Below are 18,021 nucleotides of genomic sequence, written 5' to 3'. Positions count from 1 at the left end.
CAGAGAACTGGTGGAGGAACCCTCAAAACCACTAGAGAGAGGGGCAAGCCAAGGGGAGAAAGACTAATTCAATGAAAGAAAAGTCAACAAAATCAACAATCAGATTCAAATTCATGCCAACTTAAATTTATGTTATAGAACAAAATAATGGAATATTATTTTCCATTATTGGAATAACTCCAATAATGGAGCTATAACATATAGCTCAAATAATGGAATAATTTTCATTTAAAAAGTAGAAGAAATTATGAGGCAAAAATAGTAAGGAATGAAACATGAACAAATTAATATAGATAATGAAAAATCTTAGAAATGAAAAATACAGTTATTAGTATAATAACAAATCAATGGGATAAACTCTAGTCTAGACACAACAAAAGAGAGGATACATGAAAAGGTAATAGTCCTAAGGAAGAGAAAGCCTGTCCTCTTTAAGACTGTCAAGAGCGGGGAATTACAGAGGGAAAGAGTAAGGAATTGTTCAAGACTGGCAAATATGGAAAAAACAGGACAACTAAATGCATCATGCATTTCTGGATGGATTCTGGACCAGAAACGAAAAAGAGACACTGATGGGACAGTTGACCAAAACTGAATGAGGTCTGTGGACAGTGCAGTAGTTGATTTCAATGCTGAGTTAGAAATTCATTAGTGAATATGTAGATAGTTGGAAAGTCATTTAGTGAATATGTAGAAAAGTTTTGAGGAAACATACTCTAGAATATTTAGGGGTTATGGGGCATTATGTCCACAGCTGATTCTTAAATGGTCAGAAGAAGACTAGGAATAATCATTAGAGATGGGAAGAAAGAGAAAGAGAGAGAGAGAAATAAATGGTAATGGAACATATACAGTGAAATATTAACAGTCGATAGCTGTGAAGGATGTAGAATTCAGTCGGGGGATCTGGTTGGGGACATATGTGAGTTCTTTGCACTGTTCTTGTAATTCCTCTGTAAGCTTTAACTTATTTCTAAATAAACTACTTAAAATATAAATAGGAATTTAATTCTGTTTATTAATATGACCTAGTATCACTTTAAGCAAGAATAAGTGATTCTTTTCATTCTTTTCTTCTTTTTGAGATACAGTCATGCTCTGGAGTGCAGTGGCATGATCCCGGCTCACTGCAAACTCCGCCTCCCTGGTTCAAGTGATTCTCGTGCCTCAGCTTCCCAAGTAGTTGGGACTACATGCATGCACCACCACACTCAGTGAATTTTTTTTTTTTTTTTTTTTGTATTTCTAGTAGAGATGGGTTTTCACGATGTTGGCCAGGCTGGTCTCAAACTCCTGGCCTCAAGTGATCTGCCCACCTCAGCCTCCCAAAATTCTGGGATTACAGCCGTGAGCCACCGTGCCCGGCCATGAATAACTGACTCTTGACACCAGTATTTTTTAGTCAAACAGGAAAACACTTGTCTTACATACAAGCAGCCAACAAACGTATAGAAAAATGTTCATCGCTAATCATCAGAAGAGATGCAAATCAAAACAACAATGAGATACCATTTCACACCAGCCAGGATAGCTATTTTTAATAAAAAGTCCAGAAATGACAGATGTTGGCAAGGTTGTGGAGAAAAGAGAGAACACTTATACGTTGTTGTTAGGGATGTAAATTAGTTCAGCTCCTGTGGAAAACAGTTTGGAGATTTTTTTGAAGAACTAAAAATAGAACTTCCATTCAACTCAACAATCTCATATCTGGGTATATACCCAGGAGAAAATAAATTGTTCTACCAAATGTTTGTTCATTGCAGCCCTATTCACGATAACAAAGACATGCAATCAATTAGGTGCCCATCAATGACGGATTATATTTTTAAAATATGGCATAGATACACCATGGAATACTACATAACCATAAAAAAAGAACAAAATCATGTCCTTTGCAACAACATGGATGCAGCAGGAAGCCATTATCCTGAGCAAATTGACACAGAACAGAAAACCAAATACTGCATGTTCTCACTTATAAAAGGGAGCTAAACATTGGGTACACAGGGACACAAAGATGGGAACAATAGACCCTGGGGACTCCAAAGGGTGGAGGAGAGGGAGTGAGGTTAAAAATCTACCTATTAGATACTATGTTCACTATTTGGGTGACGAGATTAATAGAAGCCCAAACCTCAGCATCACGTAAAGTACCCATGTAATAAACCTGCACATGCACCCTTAAGTCTAAAATTTTAAAAAATAAACATAGGCCAGGTGCAGTCGCTCACACCTGTAATCCCAGCACTTCGGGAGGCCGAGGCAGGCAGATCACGAGGTCAGGAGATTGAGACCATCCTGGCCAACATGATGAAACCCCATCTCTACTAAAATACAAAAAATTAGCCAGGCGTGATGGTACATGCCTGTAGTCCCAGCTACTCGGGAGGCCGAGGCAGGAGAATCGCATGAACGCGGGAGGCGGAGGGTGCAGTGAGCCAAGATTGCAGCATTGCACTCCAGCCTGGGCAACAGAGCAAGACTCTGTCTCAAAAAAATAAAAATAAACAAATAAATAAATAAAAATAAAGAGGCACACACACACACAAATAAAACATTTGTCTTAGTACCTAAAAATTATTTCTTGTTTTTTTCCTTTCTTCTTGTCAGATGGGTAAGTGCCGACATCATAACAAGGTTTGAGGGTGGCACACCTCACACATGCATGTGAAAACCCAATCATCACACTTAGAAACCACAGAAGATCATAAAAATTATCAAAGTGTAAAAATATAACTTTACTCCTCTTTGTCTTAAAATAATAATTTTAAAACAACACTCAATTAGGCTTTCATCTCAGGAATGCAAAGAAATAAGATTGTCATGCATGCATGTCAGCGGTGAATTGATTTTGACTATTCACCCCTCGGAGGTCAGAACCTCTTTAGTGAGTCAGGAAAGTTTGATTATGACCTGACTGAAGTTAAAATGTGGGAAACTGCTTTATTTTTCTCAGATTTCCTTTTCCGTGTCTGTGCCCTCAAATGCCCGGCTTTGCCCCTCTTCCCACTAGAGACATTATCTGTGCTGGTTTTTTTTTTAATGCATAGTATTAGTTGTTTTAAATTAGTAATAATAATAAAAGTGAACCTTTATAAAGTGCGTACGATGTGGATGAAGTATTTATATGACCAACTTTTCTTACAGGAACCATAGGGAGAATTAAAAGCAGAGATTTTATATCACAAAAGCAGGATTCTGTTGAAAATGTTTAATGTCCTATGTGTGGTTTATATAGTTAGGTCAGTCAAACTTTGTTGTTGTTTTTCTATCTGTGATAACAGAGAAAACGTGATATCACATTAAAGGGTGACATGGGGTACTCCAGAGTACATCCTGAGGAAGTGATGGGATGGTAGAGTCTGGGGAATGAGGGCCTGGAGGACCGGTTAAAGGAAACAATGGTGTTTATACTAGAAAGAGAATGCTTCAAGGAAATGCAAGAACTGCTTTCAAATAACCAGCAAGACTGTTTGTGGAAGAAATTTCATTTATCCTGAGTAGATCAAAAGGACAAACCAATAAAGAAAATGTATATGATAGAATATTTTGCATTTTCTTTTTTTTCTTTTTTTCTCCTCTGTGGGATCCAAATTGGATTTTCAAAAAGGGAAACTAGCAAATGATTCAGTCTCTGACATGGAGTGATCCATGGCCCCACGAGCCATGAACTCCTATCCCCAAACATCCATGAACATCAGTGCTTCGGAGAAGTGATTCCTAAGTAAAGCAAAACCTATACCAGATGATATCTCAAGATGATTTCAAATCTAAGCTGCTATTATGACATCTCCAAAATTACAATCACTTTGACTTGCTACACTTACAATTGAATACTGAAATATCTTGTTTATATATACATTCAGGAATGCATCTATGGTGAGGTCAGTCTGCACATAAGTGATATTTATGAATTTAAAGTACCCAATAGACGAGAGAATGAAAAGTTATTATTGAACAAATGATTCACCATTTGGGAAGGAATGGGCTTTTTAAAAGAAATACGAGAACAATGACGTCTGTAAAATAAATGTGCACTAGGCCACATAATAATTACTTCTTGTGCACCTCTAGCATATGTTAAAATCATCATGTCCATTGCTGACTAAACCCCAGTTTTGTCCTGCCCTGAGGATATGAGAGATCTCATAAAGAAGGTGCTTTAAAGAAAGACTGCAGCCCAGGCACAAATATCAGCCGCCCTCAGACTCAGGAATAGCAACACATCCTGCTTCAGGCCAAAGCACAGAGTCCGCCATGACATTCATAACCTCCAGGGGTTAAGCCTGACCTATATGGAGAGAGTGCAAAAAGTCAAAGGTTTCTATGTGCCAAGAAGCATATTTTTCTTCCTTTTGGTGTCAGCAACAGTTTGAACCCCATAGCTTAGCTCATCAGAGTGGCCCTTCAGGACAGGGCGGGGGGGAGGGGGTGCAGCTGTGAAGAGCAGTGCAGGAGGTCCCTGGGGGTAATGGTACCATTCTGTATTTTGATGAGGGTGGAGGTCACCCGAAGACACATGCGTGATAAAATTGCATACAACTACACAGACACACATAGATGCATGTAGAAACATGAAATCTAAGTAGTTAGTCTGTAGCCTGCTTAACAGTTTTGTTCCAATGACGGTTTCCTAGTTTTGATACTATACTAAAATTAAGTAAGATGATATTAGTGGGTGAAGGCTGGGTGAGAGTTAAAGAGGGCTCTGTACCATTTAGGCAACTTCTGGTGAGTCTATAGAGATTATTTCGAAATAAAAAGTACACAGCAAAAGAAGAAACAGAAAAAGGAGGAGGAGAGGAAAGATGAGAAGAGGAGGAAAAAGACATAGAGGAGGAGGAGGAGGAAGAGGAGGAAGCGAATGGCCCTTCAGTCACTTGCCTCAAAGCTATGGATGAAGAGGGAAATATACATGAAATGGGAATGAAGGGACACCCCATAAGAATGGGTTGTCTATTTTCTAGGGAGTTGCAATTACTCCCTAACTAAACCTCAGACTTCCTTCTCTAGTCTTGACTCCCTCACTCCATTATTTTCTTGAGTGCCAGATACACTTTTTAAAAACCAGGCCAAGTCCCTCTGGAGCTTACCCACCATTCACAGGGCACCTTGCCTCCCACCGCTCTCCACCACCCTCAAGGACTTGGCCATGGGGATACCCGTGCACACCTGGCTTCTGCATGCTTACACTCATGCAGCCTACGGTGATGCCACTGCCTGGTATACTCTTTCCCTTCCTCTTCACTTCCTCCTTCCTCCACTTTCAAGTCATCACTAAGTAAGTCAGAGCTGATGTGCCTATCCTCCCCCATCCCACGGCTGATCTGATTCTTTCTCCTCAGCACTCTGCTTTGTATCTGTCAGGGGATACTCAAAATATTGACACTCCAGCTCTGTCCGGGTACCGTCCAATCAGAACAGCAGCCTAAACCATCAGATCTGGCTGAACCAAACCTTCCGAGTGCATTTCAGGACCCATTTTTCCTACCCTTTAATTTGCAACATTGTTTTGAAATAATGTGTTCGTGAATCACTCTCCCTCCTAGATGCAGAGCTCCCCAAAGCAAGAACCATCCTTCTTCTCTGGGTCCTCAGTGCCTAGCAGAGTGCCTGCCACAGTGTTGGGATGCAACAAATCTATGTTTGGCTTACCTGACAAACATAGATGGACAGACTTCCTGACCACACTTAGCTTAGAAGCAACAACTTCACATCCAAAACCATGAGGCAGGATAGGCTGCCTTTCCTGAGGTTGTGGAAAGGCATCCAGAGGACTCATTGGCACCAAAGTCAGTGGAGACCAAAGAGAGTGCCGGATAGAGCATCAGAGCCGAATCATAAGGAGGCCATGGAGGACACGATGCCAACCCTCATGGTCTGGCCCCTAGGCAGGAGGGTGAGGTGGTCAGCATGGGACGGTGACCAGCCATGCAGACAAAGAGAGGGCTCCTTAGAGACCTAGAGACATGACCAGAGTGTGGCTTTCCTGAACACACACACACGTCTCCCATAAAAGAGAAAAATTCGCCAAATTTAGAAGTGTGCTGATGCAATCAAGAGTAACAGCAGCAGAAGAGTGGTAGCAATTAAGGTAGAAAGCTGTTTGCATTTCACAACTTGACAAAATTGCCCCTGCTGCTGGCCTGATTCTAATTGTGTGACGGTAATGTAAGAAGATTTAGTTTGGCAAGGTATAAGCCAAGGAAGGGGTGACACAAAGGAGAACTAGGACCAGAAGAGCTGGCCAGCCCCTCACATTCCTGAGTGATGGAGGCACCACAGCTCACTCTTTTGTAGCCTCTTCAAGGTCCGGCAGTTTTGTTTGGGAACTTCTAATTTGGGTTTCCAGACTTCTGAATGACAGACATTGACGGGGAGTTCATCATCATCTCAGCATGATTTTAGAATCTCCCAGGCTTCCAGTCTCACAGACACTGGTTGCCCAATAGGCCTCTGACTTAGGGAATTCTATGGGCCCAGGCCTCCTATGACCTTGCAAAGTCTCCGTGACTTGGCCCTCAAGGATATGTGACTCAGTGAAGCAATTTATATATATCTACTTTATATATAAATTTCAGGGGAAGAAGGGGACAATCAAGCCAATTGATGCTTTAAGAAGAACCTGGGGGGCCGGGCGTGGTGGCTCATGCCTGTAAGCCAAGCACTTTGGGAGGCCGAGGTGGGCAGATCATGAGGTCAGGAGTTCAAAACCACCGTGGCCAACATGGTGAAACCCAGTCTCTACTAAAAATACAACAATTAGCTGGGTATGGTGGCGTGTGCCTGTAATCCCAGCTACTCTGGAGGCTGAGGCAGGAGAATTGCTTGAACTGGGACCTGGGAGGCAGAGGTTGCAGTGACCTGAGATGGCGCCACACTGCACTCCAGCCTGGGCTACAGAGCAAGACTCCATCTCAAAAAAAAAAAAAAAAGGAAAAGAAAAAGAAAAAAGAAGAAGAAGCTCGGAGTCTGTACATATATAAAGACTTTCAGGCCACCAGGCCAAATCAGGCAAATCAATCCATTTCCTTCTAAGATGTCCCACAAGCTGCCATAGGCATCCATTGACATGTGACTGTTCCATCTGTCCAGTTATTTTATTTTATTTTACTTTATTTTATTTTATTTTTGAGACAGAGTCTCACTCTGTCACCCAGGCTGGATTACAGTGGCGTGATCTTGGCTCACTGCAACCTCTGCCTCCCAGGTTCAAGCGATACTCCTGCCTCAGCCTCCTGAGTAGCTGGGATTACAGGTGCCTGCCACCACGCCGGGCTAATTTTTGTATTTTTAGTAGAAATGGGGTTTTGCCATGTTGGCCAGGCTGGTGTCGAACTCCCGGCCTCAGGTGATCCACCTGCCTCAGCCTCCTGAAGTGCTGGGGTTACAGGCATGAGCCACCTTGCCTGGTCCCATCTGTCCAATTCTATTCTGGAGAAAGGAGGGGTCTCAGCCAACAGGTATGGGTCTTCTCCTTTCCTCCCCTCCACCCTCCCAGCCCTTGAGGAGGCTAACTCTGAGCAGGAGTCTCCACCCGTGTTGTGACAAGTGAACAATGCTCACATTAACTGAGCACCTATTTTGTGCCAGATACTTCACAGAGACACTCACATAGTCTATCTGATTTAAAGCAAAGACTAAAATTGTTCACTGGTAATTGAGAAAGACAAATAATTCCCGAAGTATCAGTTTTAGTTTCAGTTTCACGTTCACACTGTCTCTGTTTATGGTCCTTTACTTTCTAAATTTAGGGAGGCTCCATGTTGAAGCAACTCTGCCAAGTATCATCACCTTCAGCTTGGGATCAGAGGAAGCTGAGATTTCTCATCTCACATGGAGATTCCGAACATCCATCTCATACCAAGTCAAAGAGGCATTGCCCTCAGATCTTCCCTCGTTGGGATTGGAGAGTGCCTTAGAACCATCTGCATTTCAAAATTAGTGAAATCCCAAGGTAGTTGATGGGCAGTGTCTGGAAATTCGTCAGGGAAAATGTTAGTTTTGATAAATGCCAACCTCCTAATAAAAGAGAGCTCCTTCTTCCTATTACTACTTCAATGGCCAAAGAAGGAAAGGGAGGAGCAGTGTGGGGAGGGCAGGGAGGAGCCCCCCAGGGTATTTTCCGACTGGGCTTGTGCTGTGACCTGACACAGCAAAGACTAGAGTACTGAAAAGAAGTCAATGGCAAAGCAAAGTTTTTACAACTTTGCCATCTTTGGGCCCCGTTGGTGCATTCTAGGGCTAAAAATAAAAATAAAATACCCACCCTGGTAAAGACTCCAGAAGATGGCTGTGTGAAAGCTCAATGTGCCAGATCATGTCTTACGCCAAGTCAGTGGGGATTTGCTGAAGAAAAGTTTAAGGGGTCAGCCCCAGGAGCAAGAAGCCTCCACCTGGAAAGAGGGAAGAGGGAAAATGTAGAGAAGAGGCCTCTGCTCACACCTGCAACCCCAACACTCTGCAAGGCCGAGGCAGGAGGATTGCTTGAGCCCAGGAGTTTGAAAACAGCCTGGGCAACTTAGCGAGACCCTGTCTCTATTTACTTAAAAAACTTATGGAAAAAAAAAAGAAGAAGAAGAAGACGCCTCAGGAGAAGGGTTCAGAGCACACATGAGGTCACTGCCCCATAAGACTCTAGGGAGTCTCTGTATGGGGCTGGTCAGGAGCTTACTGACCCAGAGAACATTCGACCTGGGTCACTTCACCATTCCAGCCCCTTCATTTCACAAATGAGGCCACTGAAGACGTGATGTGGTATGCCCTAAGGTTCAGAACAGCTGGCAGCTGGCCCCTGGTATATGGGGGCATGCTCCCAAATTTAAAGCATCAACCCTGGCCAATTAATCTTCGGAACCCAGGGCAGAGGGCGGCCGTGGTAACTCGTCCCTTAGGAGAGGACAGGGAGGGGCCCGGCCCGGCCCGGCCCGGCCCAGCCACCGTCAAAGGTGTTCCAAACAACCAGGAAGAGAGTTACTGAGAACAACACTCAGCCATGACTTTTTATTCCCCCCAGCAAAATGAAAAGAAAACAAAATAAATATCCCAGAGTCTTCGCGACTGGCAGTGTCAAACACAACTGTGTAAAGTGTTTGCAGAGAGCCATTAAAAGAACCATTTGGAAAGTTTTGTATTGTTTTCCTAAAGGCCCACGCGCTGCCTGGAGCCGACTGTGAGCTTGAAAGACTCTGCCTGACACTTTCCACTTCCTGCTCATCCTCCAGTTCCAGGATGTGGATGGGGTGAGAGGATGAGAGACTTCCTGCACCCCCAGAGCCCAGGCCCGGCAGACCTACGCGGGAGGAGGCTGTCCAGCGGAGCCAGGAGGAGGAAATCTTGTTTCCTCTTCTAAATCACCCAAGAGGTGGTGCAGAGGGATGTGTAGGAAGTCAGTTCATTGTTGTTGAAGTTACAGTCTGTTTCTTAAACATGGGGATAGCAACTCCGATTACATTCAAGCTGGGAAGAGGAGGGAAGTTGAAGGAAAGGTTTCCTCAGTCACTCGGACAAGCGGCTGCACCACAGGCACTGCTACTGGCTCAAGAAGCCCACTTGAAGCTCTCAGCCACAAAATCCAGAAACCAGGCACCATGAGAGCATCGCCCTCCCATAACCAAAGGCCAACAACGCCCCATTTCCATTTACTCATTGCCAGAAATAAGCAGGAAAAAAAGTTCTAGTTTTGAAAGCTGTTCCTCTGTAGCTCAAACAGGACCATTCAACGTGTCTGGGAGGGGGCCGAGGGAAGGAAGGCATTTGGGAGCCATTGTTAGCTGGAGAAAAAACACTCACACTATAAACATGTATAAATGGCCTGGGTAACTTCGTTGCCCAAGATCCTGTTGAAAACTTTTACTCATTACTCTTGTTATTGTTATTATCGGAGACATTCCCTCCTACACATCCTTCCTTGCTCCTGGCAGGAGACAAATCTTGATCAAAAGCAAAGAACGTTCAGTCTCCCCTTCCAATTAGTAAGGATGGGGCTGCCTGGGATGAAGGGGAAGGCAAGGCTGTCAGAGCCGCTTTCCACCGTTAGTAACGAATGGGAATTTTTATATAGGCATTAGCTAAGCAGAATAACTTAATCCAAATACTGACTTCTGAGAAGGAGATACAAGCCCCGTGATTTAGAAAGTTTGAAGAGCAAGCTGGTCACAGAGGTGTACTCCAGGAATCCCAGCTACTCAGGAAGCTAAGGCACAAGGATCACTTGCGCCTAGGAGTTTGAGGCCAGCCTGGGCAACACAGCAAGACCCCATTTCTTTAAAAAAGAAAAAAATAAAGGAAGAAAAGAAAGCTATGAAGAGAAATTTAGGAATGTTTTTTCATCAAATAAATACTGAAAACCTGCTTCCTATCAAACCCACACAGACAGAGGGTACCATATATACCAACATACTGAATGATCTCTGGAACTTACTTTAAAGAGGTCATACTATAAGTAGTGCAATTGAAAACAGGGTCTGCATTTTTTTCCCCCTTAAATCAGGGCTTGGTCCAACCTTATTTTGCCAACAATGAACATCCGAGATCAAATATCAAGGTTTATCCCTCAAGGCCCAGCTCTAGATGCCATTTCCTCCCAGTTTTCCCAATCAAAATCCTCAGGCTGGGCACAGTGCTCACACCTGTAATCCCAGCACCTTAGGAAGCAGAGGTGGGAGGCCACCGTAATCCTGATCCTCATGCCTCAGCCTCCTGAGTAGCTGGGATTCCTGGAGTACACCACTGTGCCCAGCTTGCTCTTCATAGCTTCCTAAATCATGGGGCTTGTATCTCCTTCTCAGAAGTCACTATTTGGATTAAGTTATTCTGCTTATCTAATGCTTAGTGTGAGACCAGCCTGGGCAACATGGAAAACCCCCATCTCTACAAAAAATACAAAAACTAGCCAGGTGTAATAGCGTGCACCTGTAGTCCCAGCTACCTGGGAAATGGAGGTAGGAGGATCTCACGAGCCCAGGGAGGCCAGTGCTGCAGTGAGCCATAATAATCACACCACTGCACTCCAGCCTGGATGATGGAGTGAGACCCTATCTTAAAAAATTTAAAAATCATCTTTTCTTGGTGATCCCACAACATCCCCCTCATCTATTTCAATACATGTTGCCTTTGGAGTCAGATGAAATTACATTCCAACTCCGCCTCTTATAAGCTCTGAAACCTTAAGCAAGCTTCCTTTTTTTAATTTTTATTTTTATTTTAAGTTTTGGGGTACATGTGCAGGTTTGTTACATAGGTAAATGTGTGCCATGATGGTTTGCTGCACCTAGCAACCCATCACCAAGGTATTGAGTCCAGCATGCATTAGCTATTTTTCCTAATTAAGCAAGCTTCTTAATAATCTATGTAAGGCTCAGTTTTATCAACTGTAAAAGGTCCATAATAATATAACTTACCTAATTCATTTTTTAAACACATATTTATGTGCCATGCACAATCTTAGTTACTGAAGACAAACAATGAATGAAAGAAGCAAAAAGTCCCTACTCTCATGCAGCTTTCATTCTAGAGGAATTATAGTGAGATGAAGCTAGATAAGGCATAAAGAGAGCTCAGCCCGGCACATAATAAACACTAAATAAATGTTTCCTTGATGGATTATTAAACCAATAAATAAGTGGATAAATGAAAAATGTGAGAATTGTGGACAAGCCTTTCAAGGTGAAAGCACAGCCTTTATTCTATTGGTGCTCTGGAAATATTTATCCACTCTGAGAGTATTTCCTGCAACCTTTTTGTAGGGAGTACAGTAATTCACTTCTAAAGACTGGAAATTAAAGAAAGATTGTATTCTGATATTTAAATTAAAAGTCACACCCAAAGCAAGAAAAGGAAGACTTATTCTTCAGGTTGGTAGAAATAAATCTTTCACCCTTGAAGCCCAGGGTTTTGGGGAGAAACACAGCACAGTATTTCTGATCTAGTGTTTTTTGAGATGAGTGCTGGAGCCAAGAAATTAGAAAATCCTTTTCCATCTCACATGAAAGCAGAGAGAATCTAGAAAATTTTCTTGATGTTGTTTTTCTCCAGAGACAGGGTCTCACTCTGTTGCCCAGGCTGGTCTCAAACTCCTGAGCTCAAGTGATTCTCGGCCTCCCAAAGTGCTGGGATTACAGGGTCGAGCCACCACACCCTGCCAAAGGCGTTTTGATATCTGCAATTGTCCTTCTACTTCATCCCAGCCTCTCCCACTGGGGCCCGTTTCCATCTCCAGGATCATCCCTCATCAGTGGGTCTCTCTTTTCATTGACAAAGTGGCCAGGGTGTGGAGAGTCGCCTTCCTTTTAACCACCTCCTTTTCTGGTGCCAACTCCCATTTGGAGGAGAGGCACAAGGAACTATTTGTGCAGGGAGTGGCTCGGCCTTCCCTTTCAGCTCCTGCAGCCACCCCCTCTTCCTCTGATCTTTACCACCTAATTCCCAGCAGCTGGCTTTGTTGCCGCAACAAGTGGTAACTCTTTCTTAATGTAGCGCAGAGGTGTCTGTAGGCAGCCAAGCATGGGACACTGCTGGCCACAGCTGGCTAAATGTGGTTTTAGAGACTTGTTTGTGCCCCTGTGTGACTAATACTTACCTACCGGCTGGCTGGGATGAGACCTCTCTCCTACTCATCTGGAACTTGGCACATGATCCACTGGCTTCCCAGCCACTGCCAAACTCAGTCACAGGCAAGGCAGAGGGACGGGGTTTGGGTGGAACCGCACAGCAGAGCCCCCAGAGGACAGCTGGACGATTAAGCCAGGGGCTCAGAGACATTCGAATGTGTTCCTCTTTTGAGGTTTTACACCCTCCCTGCTGATTGGGATAGCTTATGGGTGGTCCAGGTAAAACATGGCAAATAGAAAGGAAGATGCTTAACATTCTCATCTAACTCAGCAAGTATTTGTCTATTTGCGAAAGGATACTATGGTTTTAAAAGATTCAGTTTAAATTGGTCAAGAGCTTAGAATGATGTGCAACACATAATGGACTCTGAAATTCATCAAATCAGTAAATAAATCAATGAGTGAGAGAATGGGTGGACTAAGACAAGATGAAGGAACAGGGGAGGCAGACAGTCTCTGTATTCTAGGAATTTACCCAGCTGATACCTTCCAAACCCATAAAACTGCTCATGAACAGACCGTATAAATTACAGTATATCTATGTTAGGGAATACAACACCATGTGGCTGTTTAAAAAGATAAGACATCTGTATACATATGGATGTGAAAAATAGCTGAGGTCTACTTTGTGTGAAAAAACAAAAGCTGGAGAGAGAACAGTATGGATAACATGCTATCATTTTTGTAGGTAAATTTTTAAAAATATATGTTTGTAAATGCATAAACTATCTAGAAGATACGGCATAAATGGTAATAGTGGCTGTGTCTGAAAGGAACAATTGGTGGCTGGGGGTTCAGAGATAGATGAAGACTTTCTTCTCACTGTGCACCCTTTTATACCCTGTATAAAATTTTAAATTTTGCACCTTATATATGTATTATCTATACCAAAAAAATTAGTAAATTAATTTTTATTAATAAAAAATAAAATTGAATGACTAAGTTAGATCTATATCTTCAGAAATAAACAGATATCAGTCATATATTTAAAATGAAAAAGAAGGCTGGGCACAGTGGCTCACGCCTGTAATCCCAGCACTTTGGGAGGCCAAGGTGGGCAGATCACCTGAGGTCAGGAGTTCAAGACCAGCCTGGCCAACATAGCGAAACCCCATCTCTACTAAAAATACAAAACTTAGCTGGGCGTGGTGGCGGGCACCTGTAGTCCCAGCTACTCGGGAGGCTGAGGCAGGAGAATCACTTGAACCCAGGAGGTGGAGGTTCTGATGAGCCAAGATTGTACCACTGCACTCCAGCCTGGGTGACAGAGCAAGACTCCACCTCAAAATTAAAAATAAAATGAAAAAGAAGTCACACAAAAGAAGTATGAATACCATTTCTGTTTTTTAAAATACTCTGCATGTGTATGTGTGAATGCATGCACATGTGTGTATGTTAAGATCTTTAAAAAACAGTTGTGAGAAAGGAATAGTGATGAGGCGCTCACTTTTTGTTCTGTATATTTCTGTATTGTATAAAGGCATTATAATGTGTGTTTAGGAATTAATAATATAAGTAAAAAAATTAGCTTTATATGTACTGATCAGTAATGATCTCTTAAGATACAGTGTTAGGTTAAAAAGCAAGGAATAAAACAGTGTATATATTATGCAACCAATTGTGTAGGAAATCTGCCCGTGAGTGTAGACATTCTCTGAAAGAGTTTATGTCCATCTGGCATCACTGGTTCCCTTGGTGGAGGGAAAAATTAATTTGGAAAATGTAGAGCTTCCTTATTAGACTAGACTATGTCAATGAGATTGAAAGCCTACAAGAAATTGGAAAACCACATTTTATTTTTTTCAACACATGTACACAGGATTCTCACTGTAGAACATTGTTTTCATGGAAGACAGTGCTCAGCCACACCTACAAAGACACCCCCTCAAAAGATCAGACACAGCTCCTCTCCCATTCTCTCTGCAGTCATCATCCTACCAACACCGAGCCCAGAGGCCCCACCCTGCGTAAAATAATATTGAGGCTGGATTAAAATCAAACTACCGCACTATTGGCTCAAATTCTTAACGCTCAAGAATTACTTGTCAAGTGCCTACTCTGCAACACTGCCAATACCCATCCCCATTCGTCTCTTAAATGTGTCAGGATCATAGACATAGAGGCCCATTTTTTTAAAAATCAGATTAGTATAATGTGATGGATTATTTATTTTTAACTCTACCTCCTTCAAACCACAGAGAGTGGGTAGAGGGTACATTCTGTCAGAAATTCCCTTCCTCTGGACAAAGTCACAATTTTATGTATAAATGTACAATTTGTCTAGATGTTTAATGGGTAGCTCCTAAAATAACTCTAAATTATCCCTAAAATTGGACCGGGTGCAATGGCTCACACCTGCAATCCCAGCACTTTGGGAGGTCGAGATGGGCAGATCACATGAGGCCAGGAGTTTAAGACCAGCCTGAACAACATGGTGAAACCCTGTCTCTGCTAAAAATACAAAAATTAGCTGGGTATGGTGGCACATGTCTGTAATCCCAGCTACTCCGGAGGCTGAGGCATGAGAATCACTTGAACCCAGAAGGTGGAGGTTGCAGTGAGCCGAGATCATCACCACTGTACTCCAGCCTGAGTGACAGAGTGAGACTCTGTCTCAAAAAAATAAAATAATAAATCCCCAAAATTGGCCAAAATTTTCAGAAGTCCCAGAAGAATGTCCTGTCTGTTCACTCCCCGCTACCCCAACCCAGGCTCTGGGGGCCCTGGCTGCTGCTTAGCCCCCCTCTTCACTAACTCCTCCCTCCCCTCCACATCAGCACCATTGACAAATGGGGCAGCTCATGGTTCACCCCAAATACCTGGCACTTCTGCCCATACCATCCCAATTGCTGGAACGTCTTCCCCCCTCAGCTAACAATCTGAAGCCTGCAATGAAGACCAGCCTAAGCCCAGAGACGTTCTTATTTTTCTAACCATCCCATCCTAGACAGCACTCTCGTCTTCTGCATGGTAGGTCTTGCTATGATATCAACTACTTCTTTGGCAATTCACGGTGCCCTGTCCTAGGAGAGATGACTCTTCTCTTGTGATTTCCATGACTCTTTCATTTACTGGTATTAACTAGAACGAGAAAGACCCAGGGCTTACAAAGGAAAAAGAGAAGCCTGGGCTGGCAGGACAGGAGGTGGGTTTTGGGCAGAATCATGTCCAGCTTGACAGAAAAGACAGAAATTGAGTTGGAGATCCCAAGGCCTTGACACTGCCTTCCTGTCAAGGGGAAAGAACTGTGGCGATGAGAGGGAGGGGAGAGAAAGGGGGCAGCGTGTACCACCAGCTTCAGCTACCATGGTTGCCTCCAGCCTTGTCAAAACTCCAGAACCCTGAGCACTGGTGTGGGGTCTAGTGGCAGAAATGTCAGTGCTTCCCCTCCAACCCCCAACTTCGATGTGCTTTCAGTTCCCACAGCCAGCACCCAAGGCTCTGCTCTGGAGGACTCTTCCAGGGCTGCTGGAGCCCCTTTGTCCAGAGGGCAGAGAGCCGAAGAGCCTGAGAATTCTTTCCCCAGGGCAGGTCCAGTGACCGACAGGTGCTGGGAGAATTCTGAATCATCCCTAATAATTAAGGACTCTTCTGCAAAATCAAGCTGAAGCTGCCCTCTGCGGGGACTGATGGCTGCAGCATCTCCTTCCCTCCTGCTCCTCCTCCTCCCTTACCTGGCTCCTTAATAAGCTACTGGCATGTGAGTCCTTCCCTGAGGGTCCATTTCTGGGGAACTTCAACTAAGACAGTGAAGTGGGGGCTGGAGAAACATCCTTGGCACCTCATGAAGGCAAGTGACGTGGTTTGTGTGTGTGTGTGTGTGTGTGTGTGTGTGTGTGTTGTTTTGTTTTTTTTAATTTCCAAAAATACCCAAGTTCCTTGGTGCCTTGGGAGTAGTGGCAACACTAGGAGATGCAAGCTAACAAGGTGGTGATTTGGCTTCTAGAATACTCATAGTTCATAGTTCATTGGCTAAACTGAACCATGAGCAACCTAGGTCAAGGGCCAGGCATTAGGCTTGCCCTGTAATCATCATTAACACATTCTGGATGCTCACTATGTGTCAAGCACTGTGACCATTCTCTCTTTTTTCTCTTTCCTTGAAGTAGCCTCCACATTATAGATTAGGAAGCTGAGACCCTGAGAAATTAAGTACTTTGCCCAAGGAGACACAGGAAAAACCAAGCCTGCTTTTCCCACTGTGTGCGTGTCCATGTGATTCCAGACTCTGTCGCTCCTGGGCCCACCCCAGGACCTTGGAGATCAGGCTCACTCCAAACTCGCTGCTGGTTTCTCTGAATGGAAGAATCCTCAAAATAACCAGAAAGTTCTAAGCAGATTGCAAAGGAAAAGGACCTATTTTACTAAAATCTTAAGTAATCTAGTAGGGGCCAGGAGAGTGTTAAAAACAGTTTTGTTGTAAGATCATCGATTTCCACCATCCCCGCCCTCCACCTCACCTAAATAGGCACAGTAGGAAATAAGTCTGAGGTCTCTATGGTTGACTTGACTTTAACTTTATAACTTCTCCATTTTTCCCTAGTTATGTATGAGTTTTACCTTCTTTCCTTCTGCCCTTCCCAATAGGCCAGGTGAGAATTTTTATAGAAATGTTCTTTGTACACTTACAAAAATTGAGGGGAAAAAAGTGAACACTGAGCTTTTCTGGGTGTCAGGAAATGGTATCTACCTTATAAAACCAAACTCAAAACATACTGTGGGTCTTATTAAGAAACAGTACCCACATCTGTAATCCCAGCACTTTGGGCGGCCGAGGCGGGCAGATCACTTGAGGTCAGGAGTTCAAGACCAGCCTGGCCAACATGGTGAAACCCCGTCTCTACTAAAAATAGAAAAACATAGCCAGGCGTGGTGGTACATACCTGTAATCCCAGCTATTCAGGAGGCTGAGGCAGAAGAATCGCTTGAACCTGGGAGGCAGAGGTTGCAGTGGGACAAGATCGCACCACTGTACTCCAGCCTGGGCGGCAGAGTAAGACTCCATCTCAAACAAACAAACAAAAGAAAATGTACCACACAGATGCATATTAACACCCGTAATCCCAGTACTTTGGGAGGCTGAGGCAGGAGGACTGCTTGAGCTCAGGAGTTTGAGGCTGGAGTCAGCCGTGATCACGCTACCGCCTGGGTGACATAAACAAGGTGATGGAGGGAGGCTCCCCTAACATCAGTGGTGAGACGGTTGAGGTTGACAACATGGACCTCCTTGGTGCACAGCACCATTTCTATAGCATCCCTGCCAAGAATGCCAGACCTGAGTCAGAGCATGAGGAAACGTCAGGCAGACCCAGGCATGGGCCAATCTACAAGATAGATAGGGGAACACAGGGAAGACTAAAGAACCACTCCAGATCAGAAGAGACTGTAGAGGCTTGACAACTAAATGCAG

At 43.7% G+C, this 18,021-nt stretch overlaps 1 non-coding gene across 1 annotated transcript; it reads right to left on the bottom strand.

Annotated features, from left to right (window-relative positions):
* Nucleotides 1-2,604: 2,604 nt before the first annotated feature.
* On the bottom strand, nucleotides 2,605-2,706 carry LOC112130004 (small nucleolar RNA U13). Its single transcript, XR_002912327.1, has one exon. It is a non-coding gene; the product is annotated as a small nucleolar RNA U13 (small nucleolar RNA).
* Between the last annotated feature and the right edge of the window lie 15,315 nt (nucleotides 2,707-18,021).

The sequence above is a fragment of the Pongo abelii genome, chromosome 17 (assembly GCF_028885655.2).
Source record: "Pongo abelii isolate AG06213 chromosome 17, NHGRI_mPonAbe1-v2.0_pri, whole genome shotgun sequence".
Taxonomy (NCBI): domain Eukaryota; kingdom Metazoa; phylum Chordata; class Mammalia; order Primates; family Hominidae; genus Pongo; species Pongo abelii.
This window is presented reverse-complemented; position numbering and strand designations above follow the sequence as displayed.